The sequence below is a fragment of the Dendrobates tinctorius genome, unplaced genomic scaffold (assembly GCF_039654945.1).
Source record: "Dendrobates tinctorius isolate UK_male_01 unplaced genomic scaffold, ASM3965494v1 ptg000062l, whole genome shotgun sequence".
NCBI lineage: Eukaryota > Metazoa > Chordata > Amphibia > Anura > Dendrobatidae > Dendrobates > Dendrobates tinctorius.
Genome location: NW_027361730.1, coordinates 10,313,663 through 10,329,699, shown reverse-complemented (window position 1 = coordinate 10,329,699; position 16,037 = coordinate 10,313,663). Strand labels below are relative to the sequence as shown.

General features: G+C 42.2%; 1 protein-coding gene across 2 annotated transcripts in view; it reads left to right on the top strand.

Annotated features, from left to right (window-relative positions):
- Positions 1–16,037, top strand: part of SND1 (staphylococcal nuclease and tudor domain containing 1) — a 956,786-nt gene that overhangs the window by 331,390 nt on the left and 609,359 nt on the right. The window lies entirely within an intron of this gene.

Sequence of the window (16,037 nt, the reverse complement as noted above, 5' to 3'; positions counted from 1 at the left end):
TGCAGCTACTTTTATCAGTAGCTCACAGAAGATTGCGCTGCCTATTCCAGCCTCTCTGTCTATTAACATTTAGAAGGGTATACCTATAAAGGTGAGATTGTTAGGGCATAGGATCAAATGGGACAGTAACCATTGATAGTCATTCTGTGGTCTCTCATGCTTTCCCCTCCATCTCCTCTCTGGCTCTCACTTGTGCTGCAGTCTTTTATCTGGATTTTCCCTTTCAAAACCTATACAATAAGAGATTTGATTCTGTTTAGATCTGGCATTTCAGCGGTCACTGCAGAAGAGTTGTGTACTCTCCGTGCTAGTGGCCTCTTCAGCAGGCTGCAACAACTTCAGATGTGCGCTGTACAATGTGTAATAGATCGTTCAGCACAGTCTCTCATTGGTACTGTTTACACAGGACAATGCACTGCCAAGAATGATGATCTTGTGTGCAGCCCAAAAGATCCTTTCATGTGACCAACCAGCATTTTTGTTAGTTCGTTGAGAGATCAACAGCTTGTTTAGACCGTCTGATTATCGAGAATGAGCGTTACTAGGAATGATTGCTCACAATAATCATGCAAAGTAAGTGCAACTAACAAGAGAAATCCACTTTCAGTAAACTATTCTTTTTTGTACTTACACATTTCGCGAACCTAACTCGTCAAGTATTCCTCCTCGCTGGGTCCAGTGCCAACTCTCCACAGCTGCTGATGTTCTTATGTTGTGACTAGAGCAGAGACATCTTGTCTGTTACGCACATTACCACTCTAGCCACTCGCCTAGCTCTGTGCTTGAGCAGAGGTTAACGGCAAGCTCTGTTGAATACAGTGACTGGCTAGACCGGTGACGTCTGCTGCTGGCGTGATGTCTGTCTCTAACATCATGTCCTCCCTCTAACTGAAACTGAACCTTTCAAAAACTTTGGATGCGCCAATTGTGGGGCTGCTGTGGGCTGTTATTTTTAGGCTGGTGAGCGCCAAAATCCACTGGCCTCGCCAGCCTGAGAATACCAGGCCGCAGCTGTCTGCTTTTTCCTTGGCTGGTTAACAAAAATAGGGGGACCCCATGATATTTTTTTTTTTTGGAGGGGATCCTACTATTTTTTCTAACCATCCAAGGTAAGCAGACTGTTGCGGCCTGGTATTATCAGGCTGGTAAGGTTTGTGGATATTGGATCCTTACTAGCCTGAAATACCAGATTTCACCTGCGTCAAATCCTGAACAAATACTTAGCCATTCCTGATCGTGTGCACATACCCTTAGAGATTAACATTTCCGGACTAGTCTGGCAACTAGCGCCTTACTGTTTAGGGAATTTGAACATATAGAGCCTGATGTGGGCAGGGGGCAGCTTTCTTGGTCCGGCTTCGTTCTAAAAACCTGTTGACAGATTCCCTTAAAGGGTGAAAGATGCATCATGTACGGTATACTTCTGGCAGACTGCTCAGTCTAGGTTACCACCCACTGAAAGATAATGGATGACTGTTAAGGCCCCGTCACACATAGCGACTCACCAGCGATCCCGACAACGATATCAATGTGTCAGCATCGCTGGTGAGTCGCTACATGATCGCTGGTGAACTGTCAAACAGACAGCTTCACCAACGATCAGCACCAGCGACGCCGAGCGCACGGCGTCGCTGTGTACTTTAGTTACCAGCGCGCTGATGCATGGAGCTGGTAACTAAGGTACACATCGGGTATCTAAGGGACGTGCCTCACTTAGAAACCCGATGTGTACCTTAGTTACCAGCTCCCTGCATCAGCGCGCTGGTAACTAAGGTACACATCGGGTATCTAAAGGACGCAGCAGTTACCAGCTGATCGCTGGTCTCCTGCCTGTCACACGCAGCGATGCGTGCTGGCCAGCGGGAGACCAGCGATCAAAGAAATGTCCAGGGCTTTCCAAGAGCGATCAGCGATACTGGCATGGGGCCGGTCGGTGATCGCTGTCATACACAGTGATCTCGCTGGTGAGATCACTGTTGTGTCACAAATGTGTGACGGGGCCCTTAGTATGTGCACATGATCAGTGTTTGTTCAGGCTTTGACGCAGGTGAATTTCTACATAAACTCTGCTACTCTACTCCGTTGCGTTTTTTATGCGTTTTTGACTCATTTGCTTTTGTAATGTATAGATAGATATGGGATAGATAGATATTCCTGAGATTAATTAGTGCCTTTCGTATTTGTATTAACCTAATAAAAAATGATGTTGGTTCCCCTTATTTTTGATAACCAACCCAGGCAAAGAAAGTTAGAGGCTTATAGTATCAGGCTGGGAAGTTCCATGGGTATTGGACCCTTCCCAACCTAAAAATAGAAGCCCGCAGCCACCCAAGAATTGGCACATCCATCAAGTCCACCAGTTTGGGCGTTTTGCCTGGTGTTCGCAATTGCCTTGGTTTGTTGGCAACCAGAATAATAGTTTGAGGTTGTTGTCAGCTTTGTAGTTTCAGCTGGCATCCATCCCAGGGTCCAACCCCCATTACTCTAACCCAGTAATAAAAAGATAGGAAAACAAAGTTTATTGTGACCCCCCCCTCCACTGCACCTTGTTCACCAATTTATTGAAAAGCAAAAAAAGCCATGAAGATCCGACGTAATGCAGCAAATCAGAAATAGTTAAAAAATGGGAACCTGAAATACATAAAAAGAGAGTAAAGATATAAAAGCAAGAAACACACATTCTCCTATTTATTATTTAAAAAAATCCCTACAGCTAGCTCAGATGTAATGCATGGCTTTCCCACACCATCTAGCAATTCTGTACTTCAACCTATGGAGCGTCTTTTTGAGAATGACACTTCATAGGTTACTTCCGGTCATCTTTCACAAGTGATGATGTATCTGAGTTATTTGATGCAACAACTCTGGGGCAGCTGCTGGCTTGTATTTTTAGTCTGGGAAGGCCCCAATGACCATGGACTTTCCAGCCTGATTATCTAAGCCCGCATCTGTCTTCTTTACCTGGGCTGGTTATGAAAAAAATAGAGGGACACCAGGTCATTTTTTTTAATGTTATTTACTTATGATATAAATGCATTTGTTGTGCACTTTACAACACTTTTTTTTTTTTTATATACTGCGGAACAACCCCATCTAATGAAAGTCTATGGGGAAAATCCGCATAGACCATCTCAGCCTGTGATTTTTTCCTATCATGAATTTGCAGCTCTCATTTATACCAACCATCAACTGAGCCTCCTGATAAACCAAATGGATGGGGAAACTCGTTAACGCAGTTTCTGCAACTAAGAGCAGGGATTTATAAGTTTAAATTTGGTATTATCAAAAAGCACTATAATGGTATTTGTTCAATACGGTGGTCCCCAATTGGGTCAGCATTGATTTTCCACATCACGCATGTAGTGGTGTTTTTTTTAACCAAGTATATTAAAGTACATTATTTTTAGAGGGTTTTTATGTTCACATGGAAAGTCTGCACAGAATACTGAGCGTTCCCGCATGAATTGACATGCTGCAGCTCAGAAACCTGCATTGCAGGTGATCTTACATAGTGGAAAAGAGCAGTGGGCATAGGATTTCAATTTATCCCATCCACTATGCTTGTACTGTACAATGCAGTGTTTTGGATACAGTGACAATACTCTGCGTCCAGAACACTACCATTTCTGCTCGTGGGCACGTAACCTAACTGTGAAGCAGCTTAGGGGCCACCTGCATGAAAATAACTCACGTATGTGCTCCCCAACCAGTCCGCACATAAAAAGTGCCAGAGCGAGGAGGCTAAGCATTGATGTCATGTTCTTAGGACATGACAGGACTTAGATGATGATTCTGGAGCATTGTGTTAGAGCTGCACATTCTGGTGTTCCTTTCCAATTCTGGAAATTTGGGAATGCGTTGACAACTGAGTGTGACCATTCGTTGGCGAGTGTCAGAACAAGTAACACGTCAGATTCTTAATAGGTTATATTGTGTTGTTCCTGTCATTGCTATCAGCAATGTGCTAAGATATTAAACGCCAGGATTATGTCATGTGATGTTAAAGTTCAAGATAATATCATCTTTTTTTCTGTCCTGCTATCTGCAAAATGTCTTGGATTGAGAAGAAACAAGCACAGTCTTGGATATTGTAAAATCCACATTATTTTGCTTGAAAATGATACCTCCTGTTAGGGAGCCAGCTTCATTAACACGTTTATAGAGAGCAAAGTGAGAGATCAAAGAAACCTACATATCAATTTGTACAAATGGAAGCTTCTCCTGGAACAGTGTTCGTGCAGTAGCAGGTGAGCTGTCCGGTGTCGGTGGCATCCTCTCGCTGCGTGCAGTGCAGAAGATGGCAGTGTAAACAATGAAATGTACCTGCTGTCCAAATATCTTAGTATCCAGACACGACTATTATGTGTGGAGGCGAAGAGGATTTCAGCTTTCTATAGCCTAAACACTGCTGCTATGCTTGAAAGCCTTTGGCAGCTGGATGTAATGTTATATTGTCATTCTGAAACCGGGTAAAAGTGCTTCTATTACTTGACTGTGTTTTATGATGCTTGATAATACGAAGGTGATAGATGTTGAAACTATTCAGAATTGCTCCGTCCCCCCTGTTGAGGAGATGTATTTCTATTTTCATGTAGACTGTTATCATGTGCCATCCCTGCTTTCTTTTTCATACCAATATGTGTTTAGTCAAACCACTTCAGCACTATAGCAGCCTAGATACCACTTGTCAGCTAGTCCTGAGGACTTAAAGGGACTGTGTCAGCACAGAACGACTGGCACCCGATGCATCATGGCGGGGCCAATTATTTAAGTACACCTTCCCACCTGCTTGTTGTCCCTCAATCTCCACTCTACTCTTTGATTGACGGAAATAGATGGACATCACGCAGGTGAGAAGGTGTAGTTAAATGTTTGGCTACATCATGATGTACTGAGCGCCTGGTACGTGGTTTGAATAGTCATTCTGTACTGACAGAGTCCCTTTAGCCCTAATTTTGCCCTATTTTCATTATTTTTTGTCCAAAAGCAGTTATGCAATGCAATGAAAAATCGAGGGCATTCTTATCGAATGCTAAACATTGTGAGAATCCATGTGTTAGTCAATGTCATGAAAGATGCAGATATTGCTTCCCCAGTATACAGATTACCAGTCGGCTAGGAATGCTCGCTCATTCTAGTCCTAAGAAGGTGAGTGTGGTTCTGGACTCATTGATTTTGTATGAACATGTTGTAACTGCGAACCAGTCTAAAAGCACTCCGCTATTAATGTACATCTTACGTTACTTGGCTTTTCATATATATTACACTATTGGCCATCTCATGAGTTTTATTAGCTTTTTATGGAAAAAGTAATTTATGAATTTATATGTTTGCTTTTTTTTTTTTTTTAAGATTTTCATCCATTTTGGGTGATGAATCTCTTTTTACCATCCATCATCTCTTTTTCTTATATGCAAAAAGATAGGGGTTCCCCAAGCTTCTCCCAGCAACTAGTGAGTAAAAAACGGACAGAACCTGGGGGCAACACCGATTGAAATGGCTCTTTTTTTGGGGGGGAGGCCTCATTTGATTACATAGGGGAGTTTGGTATGTAAATCGGAGAAAAAAAGGTGTTTATTTTTGTCAGCAAATAAAAAATAAAAAAGACCTGTGCACAGCCACACAGAATTTTCAATGTGCTGTCAATGAAAGACTAGTACCGTAGCACACATACAACAATGTGTGTGCCTCCTGTGAGAAGGGTTTACTTGATGTAGTGAAGCCAGAAGTCGCACAGTTTTCTACAGTACAAGTGCTTCTCACAAAATTAGAATATCATGAAAAAGTTAATTTATTTCAGCTCTTCAATACAAAAAGTGAAACTCGTATATTATAGAGTCATTACCGAGTGATCTATTTTACGTGTTTATTTCTGCTAATGTTGATGATTTTGGCTTACAGCCAATGAAAACTCAAGTCAAATGTTTTATTTATTATGTTAATCTGGGCTTCGTGGTGCACCGCCTGAATTGGCATGGTGCTTGATTGGCAATGCTCACTTGCCACACTAAATGCACATGCGCTCCTGGAGTCCAGCGCACAGTGTTAGTGCATGTGTGACTGTAGCGGCTGCCGCAATGCTGACGGGTGTATCAATGTAGTGGCTTCGACAGTGTGGAGAGCGAGGGGAACGCACATTCCCTAACACTGTGAGCTGGGCTCCAGGAGTATCATTTCTAAAAGGGTTTTCCACATGTAGGAAAATAGTGTAAAATACCTAAGATAACAAACAGCAGGTTCAGTAGGGGGAACGGAATCTGTTTTGTGTGCACAATGACATCATGTCGACTACATGCATCATCACTGCAGCCAATCACTGAACTCACCCGCTCGTGCGGTCTACCTTGGTGCAGCCGCTGAGCTCATTGTTTTAACTACAACGCCGTTGTAAGCTGTTGTTGTGTTGTCCGCTCTGCAGCCATAACACATGGACCAGAACAGCAGATGGAGATGCTGCTGGATTCTTGAGTGTTTTAGAGCATTTTGAGGTCAACTTTTCTGAAAGTGGAAGAGCCTTTTTAATGCAGCGCTCACTCTTGACAAGCGAGTGCTGTAAGTCAAGCTATGCTCAGATTGCTCCGTGCTAGTTCGGGGAGGAGGCGGAATGCTTCACAGAGCACTTGGTCACTGAGAGCGTTGATTTTCAGATTAAATGAAGTAGTTTTTTCTTTTCCTGGACAGCCAAAGCAGTGAAATCTATACTACAGGCATTCTTTGTATAGGGGCTAAGTCCCCTATATGATTGTACTAGCAGTATAATTAGATGTTTGTGTGTGACAGACTGCCAAGCATCTGTCCAGTAGCAGATAACCCTTTAAGATTATATGCACACGTTCAGGAACATGTCCGCTGCGTCCAAAGCACTACTTTTTATTGAACGGAGACAATACATTGTATGGGTGAAATGTATCTTGCGTCGACTCCTGTCTCTGTAAGATAAATAGACATGCTGCGGTCTGGAGCGTCACACCACATGTCCGTCTCTGCGGTTGATCCGCGGGCGTCTGTGCACGCATAGTGGATTTCTTGAACTCCCATCCACTATGCTGTAACATCTGGACGCTGCGGGGTTGGACGCTGCACAAGTACACAACGTACAACCCGCAGCATTTACTGACCGTGTGCACATACCCTAAAACCTCCTGAATGGAACTCTAATGTCCATTTTTAATTTTCCAGTAGTAATGAATGTCGGCTGGTGGAATAAATATATAATGTGTAGGCAGTATTACTTGAGGGAAATGACAGTATTTTGTACCATATTTTCTTTGGCTAGGATGGTAATTATTTGGCTGATGATGTTTCAAAGAGCAATGGAAGTTTAATCCTTCTTTATGCAGTTTTCCATGAGCAGCATTCACCCTTTGTATTTGTCATCACTCAATCTTGTAAAATGTACAGCAGTCACGGGCCAGTCTTTTCCAGGTCCATGTCTCTCCTGCCGGGATGTAAATGTTGGTACCTCCAGTGAGATTACTGCTTTCGAGTGACATTGTGTGTTCTATATAGTGACACACTTCCTCATTCTGTAGCCGTCCTCTGGACAAGACTCCTCAAGGGAGTTTTACCACCAGTAGTGATTTAATTCACAGTGACTATGACTGATTGACCTTGGAAACTCACCAATGCATATAATCAGCAATGCGTTTCCAGCTCGATCCCTCCTCTGAGCCTGCCTTGTTGCCTTATTCCTAGTTGGTCAGGGTAAGCCCATGGGGAAAAAAAATAAGGGGAAGATGAATTAAGAATGTACTCTAAAGGTGTGTGTGTGTGTGAATTTACTAAACTATTGTAAGGCTATGTGCACATGTAGTTTTTAGTCTCTGCGGATTTTGTAGAGAAAACCGCAGGAAATCCGCAGGACAAAGTGCTGTGGTTTTTCTGCGGTTTATCTGCGGATTATCTGCGTTTTTTCCGCGGTTTTGCCCTGCGGTTTTACAACTCATAATGGATGAGGTGTAAAACCGCAGCGTTTCTGCACCAAACAATTGACATGCTGCGGATTGTAAACCGCAGCAAAACCGTGCGGAAAAATCCGCAGCATGTGCACAGCTTTTTTTTTATTTCCATAGGAAATAAAGGTACTGTACAACGCAGCAAAATCTGCTGCGTTTCTGCAGAGCCAAAAACGCTGCGGAAACGCAGCAGAATCCGCAGCGTGTGCACATACCCTTAGGCTGTCCGATATTTCCATAAACCTTATCCAGGTGATGTCTTTCATCCACATGTCGTGTATTTATATACACTATTTTCTAGCCCCCCAAAAATACTAATTTCCAGGGCAGAAGAAAAAGTACAATTTAATATATGTTTTAGTGTTTTTTCCTACCTTCCTTGACTTTAAAAGACCCTGTTGTTTGCCATAAATACAAATGAAGTAAATGCTGCTCTCTTGAATTTATCAATGTTGTCCAACTGAACGTATCATTGCTTTTGTTCCGTTATTGCTCCTCATCATTTTTGAGATATAGCATCCTTCTTAAAGGGATTCTGTCAGCACAGATTGACTGTTCCTTCCAACCAAGTGCAGGCGCTCGATGCACCATGGTGGGGCCAACATTTAGGTGCACCTTCCCACCTGCTTGTTTTTTTTTATCTATCTCTGCCCTTCTTTGACCCTCCATAGTAGAGCTGTCAATGAAAGAGGAGAGGATTGAGACAGAAAACCATCAGGTAGGAAGGTGCACTTACCGTATATACTCGCATATAAGCTGCGATTTTCAGCCCATTTTTTTTGGCTTAAAGTCCCCCTCTCTGCTTATACGCGAGTCATATACACGAGCTGTGTGGCGTGCGGAGCATCCATGGGTAAGGTACTTTGAATACTGTGATCATCTGTGCTGTTAATATGGGGTCACTATGGCTACTATGCTAAGATGACTAATGTTTTGTGGGGCCTCATAGTTTGACTGCACTGGTGTCCAGTTCCTTTTTATATGTAGGTTGCACTACACAATATTACTGATAGCATTGTCACTTTATTTTAAATTGTAATTTGATTAAGAATTATCCCATTGGTTTGCTGTGCGCTGCTGCACTCTTTTTGCTGCACTGAAGAAGGGTACAAATTACTCCAATTTGTACAAATCACTCTATAATGATATGATATTGTCTTAATGTTGTTTTGGTATCTCTTGTATATGAGATAAATAAAGCTTTCTTTGATTTTACAATTCTTTTGGTGGATTTTGTACTCCAGTTCTTAAAGGGAATCTGTCAGCAAGTTTTTGTTATTTAATTTGGCAGCAGCATGAGGTAGTGACAGAGCCCCTGATTCTACCAACGTAACATTTATTATACTGGGTTCAGCAGTTATAGTCACAATTTTCCCTGCTACAGATGTAGAAGAGCTCATAACCCTGCCGAACCCACAGCTTTCTGTGTACATTGTATGGTGACAGAGAGATGATAGTCAGTGTTGGGGGCCTGGTTGGATTAGGAAGCCAGTTGTCCTGTAGTGATAATCTCTTGCTGATAAAACACTGATTGCATTGAAACAGCAAAACACAACCCAGTAAGTGAAACATCACTGGAATCGCGGTCTCTGCTCCTACATCAGGAAGCGCTTAGATTTCATAGCAAAATCCTGCTGACAGTACATTTAAGTGTTTCGGTACACTCGGGTAGCAGGCAAGACTTTCCACTGCCCGTACACCAGTCCTGCCAGGTGTGATTGATAAGTACCTGTCATAAGTATTGATATGCTGTTCAGTATAAAGAAAGTCATCACTTTCTTTTTCCTCTATCCAAAATGATGAAGCGATTTTTCAACTTTTTCTCTTTTTATACTTTAACAACCATTTGGCCTACCATCTCTGTGGACATTTCTACCCGTCCTTGTATCCATTTTGTGTGTGTGTACATATGTTTAACTGGCTACAGGGAGGAGGAATGAACTAGAAATGGACAGTTGTGACCAGAGGCTTGGTAAAGTAAGAGGATGCTCTGTGTATTAAATGTAAAAATGTTATAATCACGCTTTCCTTTTGTGGAGTTGCCCTTGGGCACATTTCTCCTAATGCATTTTTCACTCTGCCTCCTACCCTTTGGCACTTTGTGTACTTGAGCTGTCCTTTTTAGAAGATGAGCATTTCCGAAAATATTAAGACAAGATGTTTCTACCAGAAGCTTAGAAGTGCTGGAAATGTTTTGTTTCTCTATTAGATAAGGATGAACTGGCTCACCTTCTTTGATGATACGTTTATTTTTGCTTCTTCTTCGTTGTCCTTTTGCTCCCAGCTGTAACCTCGGTGCTCGCTTCTTCATTTTATTATGTAATTTTCTGAATAAGGTAAGCGGGTTAAACTGGAAGTTTGATCTTAACTTGTGCAGCATAATGTTTCCGTGCCATTTATTGACTTACAATTAGTGGGGCATGTTCTTCAGAGAGAATTCCTCATTTCTCATGCTTAAAGGAAAAATGCAGCCTTTTTCTATTTCACCCATAAAAATGTCAAATACTCTTCATAAGAAAAAAAATACTCTTGATAAGAAAAAATTAGGTTCTATATTCAACATGTAGCTCTATATGTTTACATTATTAATAATTATTATTGTAGCACCATTTATTCCATGGTGCTTTACATGTTTAGAGGGGAAGGGAATACATAACAAAAAATCAGTACAATAATCTTGAACAAAACGAGTCACCGACTGTTACAGGAGAGAGAGAACCCCGCTGTGAGGATACAGTGAGGGTAGAGCTGGTCATGCAGCGGTTTGGTGGAATGAGGGTTACTGCAGGTTGTAGGCTTGTTTGAAGAGTTAGGTCTTCAGGTTCCTTTTGAAAGTTTCCTTAGTAGGCATGGTTACTGTCTATGTGTATATTTTTGTAATCTTAAAGTTGATACAGACCATAGGTCACGTTCATAGGTCATAGGACACTGGTTTACTTTAGCATATGCAGTCGACAGTAGGCCTTGCAATAATGTCAAGCACCTGTCTGCATGTTTGATTTCACCACTGGAGTGGTATTACTAATGCACGTTCCCTGTCCGTAGTAAGATACTTACCAGGTAGCGTTTTCATTTGTTCTCCTCGCTGCTCTTGTCATCTTCTGCAGGTTGTGACCTCCTGGATCGCTCCTGTGTTTGCAGGGTGGACCAGAAGTCACTTCTCCATATTATGCTATGAGAGCCAAGAACGAGTGTGTTTAGACTTATGGGCCTGTAACACTAAGCGATATCGCCAGCAATATCGCTATAACGTCACAGGTTTTTGGGGCTCAGCGGAGATATTGCTAGCGATATCGCTATGTGTGATACTTACCTCTGACCGCTCCCCCGCTGATTATCGCTGATCGCGCGAGAACGTCCTGGACTGTTTCTCGTTGTCAGCTTCCTGCTGGGCTTCCTGTGGCGCCAACGAGCGACGCGTTGATGCGGGCGGGAGGGCACAGGATCGCCTGGTGTGACAGGTAAGTAGCGACCCCCGACCCCTGCGATGTCGCTGGTGAGATCTGCCTGTTTGGCAGCTCACTAGCGACCACTTAGCGATGCACCAGCGATCCTGACCGCGTCATATCGCTGGTCGGGATCGCTGGTGCATCGCTAAGTGTGACGGTACCTTTGCATCGATAGCTGGGACCATTAGTTGTGACTTCCTGCCAGGCGTGAGCTGCAGTCACAAGGCGTGGGATCAGAGCGGTGCTGGGAAGAGCAGAATACGGCAAATATAATTCCTATTGGCAGGGAACAGACATTAGTGATGCCACTCTGGCATTAGAAAGAAAAGCCAGAATGGTGCTTTAAGATACATTTCCAGTGTCTGTGGTTATGTGTTTACTAGACATGTTGCTAATTCCGCTAACATGGCCTTGCTAGTAACACACTGCTGTGACATTTAGAGCTTACTCTTTATAAAGCGGCAAGGAGGGTCAATAACCCATTGCTGCGTGAATATCAGGTTTAGTGTCTTGCGCCAATTATGCACATTTTAATAGGTGCTCTGGGATGTATGTGCAGGCGTACAGAGAATTAATTGCCCAAAGTAATGAGGTATGATGACCTATTACGTCCCTTTCTTTGATACTCCATGTAAGCTGATTTTCAGTCAATATTCCCTTGTTGTTTTTTTTTAAATATATTTTAGAAAACTGAATAAATGCCATGCACATTGGTTGCCTTTAGGTTTCCCACCTCACCCTCAGTACAGTGCTGGTTATATTGCTGTATATTAGTGTACCATGTTGGGGAAGCTATTGCACATACATCTTACAGATTCGGGGAATTATCATATGAAGCCCCAGAGTTGTAGAGCTACTCACCTGCATTTTTATTTTTTTAATGTTTTGTTACCCTCCACAAATTGAACTTAGGAAGAAAATGGATGTGACACCGAAGCATGAGGAGCCTGTAAACTGTAATAGGGGCTGTCTGGTTTCCGTTATATCTTTTTTTTGTTAGAAAAATGTGCAGCATCTGACAGACACACAACTAGTCTCTCCCCATTATAATGAATTCTGCTTCTGCTTGCATCCTGCATGTAATGGATCCATTTTCTACATCAGTTTCATTTTTGTTCTTATCGCACAACAGAAAAATAAAACTCAAACACAGGTGTGAGAAGAGCGCGTGTTTTATGTATTGTTGTTTTTCTTAGTTCTGGGTTTGGCTCTTTTATTGTGACATGATCAGTGTGTACGTAGTTGATTTTCTGTACTTTGATTAGAGATGTTCCACTACATTTATATGGAGGACTTCTCATTAGGCCTCATTCAGACGTCCATGTTGCACATTCATGTTCCATCTGTGTTTTCATGGATAGAACACGTACGCATTACAGTCTAAGGGACTGTTCACATTTCGTATTATGGATGAAGAGTGTGTATGGGTCTGTGAAGAACATGTTCATATTTACCATTGCAAAGGATAGAGGAAGCTTTGTAGTTTATTTTCCATAAGTAAAAAATACCGATGACACACTGACAACATTTTTTTGCATCTGTGAAATATCCTGCGTCTGAATGAGGCCTTAGGATAACGCATTGTTAGCAGGTTGGTGCAGGTGTGACAGATATTCATACTGATGGCTTCTGACAGGTCACTGATCCATCACTGACCTGCCCCTAGTTTACATAGTGGATATAATATGTATTTACAGGGCCATTTACAATTTCTTATTTTACAGAATTGTAATGTATCCTTAAAAAATAAATGTTATACTGTGCCTTCATTTGGCATGTATTTTTTTATTTTCTTGTGCACCCATAGAGTTGAATGAGCAAGTCTCATCTCACACAGAGAAGAAACTACTGCATGCTGCAATTTTTTTCCACATGCAGATTGGTTCACTGAAAAAAAAAGAAGCTCGTCTGCCCTGCCCCATTGAATAACATTGGTCCTAGTGCTGTCCATATTTTTTTTTAAAGGATAGCACTCAGACCAAAAATATGCTTGTGTGAATGAGTCCTAATAATGATGAAGCTATAGTCGGGATTCCGGTTTGGACAGCGACCAGGCTGGTTCCTGTGCAGAATGTGTCTGTCCACCCCATCTTATACAAAAATATATAGTGTAGTTGTATAGTGATGTGTAGGTATGTAGACGTATAACATCTCTAGATTAGATTAGGAGGAAACTGCCAGTTAGATAATGTGCTTGACGCTGTCCATATGCGATAACCTATTAATCCCTGGATCTTGGTATACTGCCATGGTGTGATACCTGTGGAGAATCTTTGGCTCTTCTATCGATAATGTGGCTCTGAGTGTGTCACTACTATTGGGGCATGGAGGGGAAGCAGGACCTGGATGTCACTACTTTGGGGGAGGGTTCTGGATACGGCTTGTGACCCTCTATCAGAGCTGTATTGTAGCTCTCAAGGTAAGAAAGGTTGGGGACCAGTGGAGTGTAGGCTAATGTTTTACTGTATGATTACATCGCCCATGTGGGCACATCCCTGCAAGAGCAGAGCAGCAGTTGAGAAAAATGCCTGTATATGGTTTTAGTTTAGTTAGAACCTGTTGTGTAAGCAAGGTGTAAAAGACTAGCAAAATCCGATAGATCAAATTTGGTTCTTGTATGGAATCAATGAGCCCCTCAATCTAATGTTTCTTCTGACGTCATAATTTCGGAGAAAACATAGTTTAAATAACCGTCTGGGGATCATAGTGAGAGACGTAACAAATCCGGCACGTCTCCTGCTGGCATTTCCTTCTCCAACCCACTGCTTCGGTTGATTGACAGGTCTCTCCAATATTTGCCCATACAGGGGGACACCTGTCAATCACCTGGGGCCGGGAAAAGCTGGCTAGTCCCATTTCTCCCAATGATCACTAAGTTTTCTCTGAATTTCTGCTCAACCAGGCTCTGATTCATGCTGCCTGTGGTTTGTGCTGCATGAAAGTAGTGAGTGGTTCCCTTTCCGTTGACAATACAGAGTTTCATTGTTTTAATTCTGAAATGTATCTGTGTATGTTGGAAGTCCTTGGAAGAAGCTTGCTTCTTTAAAAGGAATGTCATCAGAAAATGATATTTTCAGATCAAGTTTTTATGTTAAATCCATTTTTGCAATATTTTTATAAATCGAGAAATCTTGCCTTTTACATACTGGACACTAGACGTCTTCCTATTCTTCACATAAACTGGCAATGTTTGGGTACCAAAGTCCATTTATTAAGAAAAAGGAACTGGGCATACCCTAATCTGGGCAAAAGTTGCTGTGAAGAGAGGGGGCGAAGGAAAGCTGTAACATGACTTTTTGTGAATAGTATATTTTCTTCTTTGTATAGAGATAATACATTTTCAGTGTAATCTAGTCTGTCAAAATAACACAGCTAATAACTATTTTGTGCAGACCAGGAAATAGGGGTCTGGTATAAGGCATTGTTGCCAGTTTGAAAATGGCAAGATATTTTTTATTTAGATTATTATACATTTATATAGCGCCATTTATTCCATGGCGCTTTACATGTGAAAAGGGAAATATAGACAAGTATAGTAAACATGTGCAAGACAAGGGACACACAAGTACAGACGGAGAGGACTCTGCCCGTGAGGGCTCACAGTCTACAGGGATAGGTGAGGATACACTAGGAGGAGAGGGTAATGCTTAGTAATGAGAGAACGTTGGGATAAGGTGTTATCTGAGCATGCTCGGGTGTACTAGTGTCTTCGGCGTGCTCGAATAATATGTTCAAGTCTCCGTGGCTGCATGTCTTGCAGTTGTTTGACATCCTAACAGACTATCCCTGCATGTGTTGTGGCTGTCGACCAGCTGTGAGACATGGAGCCGCGGAGACGTGAACATATTATTCTAGCACGCTGAAAGATGCTCGTGTACTCGAGCTTGCGCAGAAAACACCTTATCCCAGCACGTTCGCTCATTATTAATAATGATAAGAATAATTTCAAAAACAAACTGTAATTTTAAAAAAAAAAAATAGGTCATTTTCTGCTGTCACATTCCCTTTCCATCTGTCGCCTTTTTCTTAGGATAGCCTCTTTGAGTCTGGTCTTTACAGTAAGCACACTAGATTGGGAGGCTCTACTAGCATTAGCTTCTGTTTGAAGGCTGTCATTTTCCTTTACCTGGCTTGATGAGTGTAAGAGATGTGAGTGAGCGAGAACACTACAGTGCAAGCGCCAGCCTGTGATTATTCTACCCTTTATCGTTCCTGTGGAGGACTGCTCGGCTAGAGCGCTCCGCACATTGCTGCACCATCACAAGCTTAATATACAGGCTGACTACATTTGTGTGATCTGAACGTCAAGCGCTAGAACTAAGTGAGACGTTTTCTCGCCTTCCTTCCCATGGGGAGGAGACCCTGAGGGCGCAGTGGCTGAATAGGTCCTGATTGTAACCTGTAATCCTGGGGCAACTTTGAAAACTAGCGTGCATACAGATTCTATGGAAAGCCTTTTTCGGTTTGGATAACTGAACCGAGAAGCAATCCATTGCTGTATGAGGGGAATGTTACGTTGGCATTGCAATGTGTATTTTCTATGATCATGAGGCTGATTGATGGTTGGAAGTTTATTTGATGTTTTTCTGGATGCGTATGAAATATTAAAACCTCTGTTTCCATTTGTCTCTAG